General features: G+C 36.6%; 1 pseudogene; it reads right to left on the bottom strand.

Moving 5' to 3' along the window:
- Window positions 1–317: 317 nt before the first annotated feature.
- Window positions 318–447, bottom strand: LOC125775986 (small nucleolar RNA U3; annotated as a pseudogene).
- Window positions 448–5,995: the final 5,548 nt, after the last annotated feature.

Raw genomic sequence — 5,995 nt, 5'->3', positions numbered from 1 at the left:
TACCTACTTTGTAGAATATTTGCTTTCGCAATAAATTTATCACAGCAATATACATATACATAACATTGCTGTGATGCCCTGAGAAGTATAGTCTTAATAAATTTATTTTTAATTTTTTGCTTACTAATAGAAAATAAATTTATCACAGCAATATACATATACATAATATTAATAATAGAAATTAAATTTATCACAGCAATATTATGTATATGTATATTGCTGTGATAAATTTATTTTCTATTAGTAAGAAAAAAATATTTATTAGTATAGATTTCCAAAAGCATAGAAATGATTCTGTGAATTTATTCATTAAAATCGCCACTCAGAAATCATTTTATCCCTTGTAAGCGAGCGATTTTCTTAAATCTCACGCTCCCAGATAAAACCATATACCTCGTCCTCGTGGGTCAGTTTCAAAAACCACAGAAATGAATCTGTGTGATTCTGAAAGGCCAACGCAAAGTATTTCAACCAAAACATACGTAAAATAGTTGAGAATTCGCAGAAATGAAAGACAAATGAAAGAAAAAGAAGTATAACTTCAATAATGCACAAGCATACAAACATACATATGCGCACACATGTGAATATGTCACCAACCAAAAACTGAAACATTGTTCTACAAAAACAACAACAGCATAAGCATGGAACATTGTGTTGTGTTGTTGTGTCGGCCGAGCTGTGCCGAAAGAAACGAACAAACGATCGCCGCTTGTCACCGCTTCGCTTGCTGCTCGCACATCTTCGCAGACAAGGTTGCGTTACATTCATATGGATGGAGCGAGGTTGCGCAACTTTGCGTTACTTTTATATGGAAGGTTGCGCAACCAGAATCTATCGCAACCTTTTCCGGCGTCGTATAAGAAGTAACGGGTGATTTTTTTGAGGTTAGGATTTTCATGCATTAGTATTTGACAGATCACGTGGGATTTCAGACATGGTGTCAAAGAGAAAGATGCTCAGTATGCTTTGACATTTCATCATGAATAGACTTACTAACGAGCAACGCTTGCAAATCATTGAATTTTATTACCAAAATCAGTGTTCGGTTTGAAATGTGTTTCGCGCTTTTTTATCGACAAATTTTGTTCAGCGATGAGGCTCATTTCTGGTTGAATGGCTACGTAAATAAGCAAAATTGCCGCATTTGGGGTGAAGAGCAACCAGAAGCCGTTCAAGAACTGCCCATGCATCCCGAAAAATGCACTGTTTGGTGTGGTTTGTACGCTGGTGGAATCATTGGACCGTATTTTTTCAAAGATGCTGTTGGACGCAACGTTACGGTGAATGGCGATCGCTATCGTTCGATGCTAACAAACTTTTTGTTGCCAAAAATGGAAGAACTGAACTTGGTTGACATGTGGTTTCAACAAGATGGCGCTACATGCCACACAGCTCGCGATTCTATGGCCATTTTGAGGGAAAACTTCGGACAACAATTCATCTCAAGAAATGGACCCGTAAGTTGGCCACCAAGATCATGCGATTTAACGCCTTTAGACTATTTTTTGTGGGGCTACGTCAAGTCTAAAGTCTACAGAAATAAGCCAGCAACTATTCCAGCTTTGGAAGACAACATTTCCGAAGAAATTCGGGCTATTCCGGCCGAAATGCTCGAAAAAGTTGCCCAAAATTGGACTTTCCGAATGGACCACCTAAGACGCAGCCGCGGTCAACATTTAAATGAAATTATCTTCAAAAAGTAAATGTCATGAACCAATCTAACGTTTCAAATAAAGAACCGATGAGATTTTGCAAATTTTATGCGTTTTTTTTTTAAAAAAAGTTATCAAGCTCTTAAAAAATCACCCTTTAGAATGTGCCAACTTGACAATTCATCTCCTAGAGAAAAAATGTACAAGCATACAGTGTAAGGCTGAGTATGTCATGCAAATATGTACATACATGTAAATGCAAATACTTACACACTTAAATTGCGCGAATTTCAACAGTCTTGCACATTTTCAAAATCTTTCTCTGTACTATAGATATAAGGAATGAGAAGTAACTTGTTCGCATAGTTTAGTAAACTATGTAAAAACAATTAATATACAAGGCGTGTTACAAAGTAAACCGGACTTAAAAATGTTTTTTTTCGGCAAACTCAATTATTTTCTTCAAAATAGTCTCCTTCTGATTCAATACAGATTTTTGCACGGTCCAAAAGCATGTCGAAGGATTGTTTTAGCTCGTTGGCCGGTATGGCCACCAGTATGCCGGTGCAAGCCTTTTGAATTGCCTCTACGTCTGCATAACGCTTTCTTTTCATATGCAAATGCATTTTTTCGAAAAGGAAAAAGTCGTACGGTGCCATATAAATTGAAATATGAAATTGGGGAATAGTTAATGGTTAAAATGTGATTTTTGGTCAAATAATCGGTCACAAGCGTCGATCGGTCTGAGGAATTTTTGGTCGTCAGTCAATTTGAGCGAAACAAACCGTACACACACCTTTCGTAAGCCCAAACATTCGGTCAAAATGCGATAAATCGAGATGTTCAATTTCATTTCCATGAATTTCAATGATGATTTCGGCTGATTTTTTATGAATTCATGCACAGTTTCGATGGAATTTCCGGTGATCACGGATTTTGATTGGCTCATATGTTGATCGTCATTTATGTCCTCACGACCACTTTGAAAACGTTGAAACCACTCGCGCACTCTGCTACGGTATAGGCAATCATCGCCATAAATTTGTTTCATCAATTGAAAAGTTTTACCAATTTTGTTCGAAGCTCATTTTCGCACCGATAACACAAACATACTGACCAAATTTACTGAACTCAATATTTTTATAATAATAACTCCTTTGTTTGGAATTGAATGAAATCTTAAGATAACCTCAACCACTCTCCAAATAACGATATTGTTAAATAAATTAAAACTAAAAATTCCAGAGACATTAAATTTCACTACTGAGGTAGTATGGGGTCAAATCACACATCTTGGGCCCGAACAATCAATTCTGCTAAATTTTGGTACGTGACATTCTTCTCATATTCCTATTTCAAAATGTAAAAGTAGGAGCAATCGGAGCACAACCACGATTTTCTAACATATAACCTAATTCTAAATTGAGAGAAAGTTCTTTGGTGGCAATAATCACTCTGTGTATCAAAAATGGGTTCAATCGGGTCAATACTTTCTTCAGCCACATATAACTAATATAAAGATTTTCGAACTCTGACTACAATCCATATGATTGTCGATTGTATGTGAAACTTAGGGAACAGTTTTTTATATTTAATAGATTAAATCGGTTCGATACGACCCCCTCTCTTATATGTATACTACATATAAATAACGATTTCCTTTTTCTAACAAACTTTATGGTGAATATGTCGGCCAGTGTATGAGTTATTTATAGTTTACGTATATATAAAATTGCTTGGATTCCGACCCTCTGGTTGATACCTTATACCTTAAGATATGTATGTTCCTGCTAGTTGCAGGAGTAGAAAGTGTTCGGTTTCATCCGAACTTAGCTCTTCCTTACTTGTTCAGGTTCCTCATATATGGCACATATCTGCTCTCAGAGAGCAGGAGTGCAAGTCGAGTAGAAAACCGTTCGGCTGTCTGTTGTGATTATAGCTTCTTGAAATCGAACCTTTTCTTTTCTCTTTCACGTCAACAAACGTGCGTCCCAGAGGAGGGTGTATATCTTAGCTGTAACAGGATTAGGACCTCGGACCGTACGCACGAACAAAACACTGGAGACGTGTATTTCATGTATCACAACATGATCGATCTCGTTGACGGTTTTTCGATCCGGAGACAGCTAAATAGCTTGATGAATTTTCTTGTACTGGAATCTGGTATAACAGATAACCATAATTCGGGCTGCGGCGAAGTCTATCCGCTTCAACCTATTTGGATATGTTTCACCGTGGATGCCGAATTCACTTACGATAAGTACGCTTTTGACATCGCAGCGAGGCGTGGTCGCAAATCGGCGATATGTTGAAGAACTTCGATTTAGAGAGGATTTTGGTTAGACATTCATCCACCAGTGTGAATGCCAGGACTCGTCGACGGAGTCTCCTCCTACTACGAATCCCTCACCGAATTTTCACTTCTTTCTATGGCCAATGCACTAAATGCTACAAGGACCGACTCGTCTCAGTCCGCCTTTATTTTTACGAGGAAATCAACTATGGGCACTTTCCCAATTAAGGGATCAAACATTCCATGTGCATGTCCTCAAATCGTTATCTTAAATGCGTTTGCCATGGTCGCCATCAAAAGGGGAGTTTCTGTTCCGATGCTGCCGATGGATTGCCGGCAGGGCAATTCAAACACAGCGGCGAAGAACTGCTAAACTTTATGGTAGAATATGGTCGGACGAAAGTATGCCCAACGATTATAATTTAAGGGGTTAGGAGTAGTTAGAATTTTCAAAAAATTAATTATTTTTCTTTGCATTTTTGTTAAGGTTTATATCTTAAAAATATTCCTTGAAAATTTCATGTTGATCCGATAATTAGTTTTTGAGTTATTCGAGAAGTAAGAAAGAGAGCTCGGCACTTCAAAGCGCTAGTGTGAAACTTTAGACGTGTTTTCTCGAAACAATGTTTTTTGAACTGGTGACAACTGTAATTCGAGACCCTCTCAGTAGATTTTAATGAAATTTATACAGCTTTTAGAATACATAATAAACTCGGGCCTGATCGAAGGATTTTTATTTTTTCGAAAATTTCGATTTTTAAGACCAATTAACTGTTGAATTTTTGGCAAAAATTTAGAAAAAAATTTCCTGAGGCCGCCATTTTATTAATTTTGGAAAATAAAATAAAATCCTTTGATCAGGTCCGGGATTATCTATTTATGAAACTAATTTTTTTTTGCCCGATTGTTTTTAGTTGAATCTCCAAGGACTTATGCTTGTCACCGTAAGTACCTTCTTTTGGAACAGGGTCAACACGAACAACTGTAACTTTGGAAATTATTTTTTTTTTGAAACTTTCGTGACTTCAAGTCAACACATCCTATAATAATGCCATATTACTACTTTTGTAAAATAACATGATTTAGTAGAAAAAAAATTACTGAATACTCTAATTTTTGCGTGCCTCTGACTACCCCTAATCCATTAAGGTGTTACATGGGTTTCACAGTTTCAAAAATCGAATTTTTTTTTTGTTATTATTAATTTCTACAACATCTCTAGAATATTGTGCTAAGTTTTCAAGTTGATCCCAGTAATAGTTTTGAAGATACAGCCTTGAGAACTTTTGCGCTCGAGGCTAGCTAGGCTAAGTGTGTCGTCTTTAAACGCGTTTTTCTCAAAGCTATGTTTTCAAAGTCGGTTGTCAAGATTTCTCGCGAACTACTCAACTGATCTTGATGAAATTTTACACAGGTCTTCGAGATATCATTTACAAGGTCTTGAACGAAGGATTTTTTTTTTAATTACAACTATGAAAACGTTGAAACCATCGGTGTGCGGTGGAAATGGAAATTGTATCGGGTCCATAAGCTGCACAAATTTTATTGGCGGCTTGAGATGCATTTTTGCCTTTATCGTAGTAGTACTGTAAAATATGCCGTATTTTCTCTTTATTTTGCTCCATGTTTGCGACGCTATAATTCACGAAATGAGCTTTCCAAAAAGGTATAGCATGACCCGATGCGACGAATAAAACTATACTACGCGTGTTCGGAGCAGCTCCTTTCACTATGGAACTAACAATAATGAGTAGCATTAATCTTAAGTTATTATTTATACTTAAGTTAACTAAATTAATACGCACACATATATTCCACCAACCGTGGTGAGAAAACATTGTAAATATTAAATACTTTTTATTAATTGTTATCTGGTCACTCTAATTGTGCATATCCACCACACATTACTCGTTATTCTAATTCCTCATTTCCCTTTATCCTTTAATATGCTTATACATACATACATGTTAGAACAATTAAGCTTAGCTTTGCCTAAGCCTAGCATCTTAGTTATAGTTCGCTTTTTACATTCGATACCGGCACGCGC

Source organism: Bactrocera dorsalis, chromosome 1 (genome assembly GCF_023373825.1).
Source record: "Bactrocera dorsalis isolate Fly_Bdor chromosome 1, ASM2337382v1, whole genome shotgun sequence".
Classification (NCBI taxonomy): Eukaryota; Metazoa; Arthropoda; class Insecta; order Diptera; family Tephritidae; genus Bactrocera; species Bactrocera dorsalis.
Note: the sequence above shows the minus strand (reverse complement) of the source record. Positions and strands in the feature narration are given on the sequence as shown.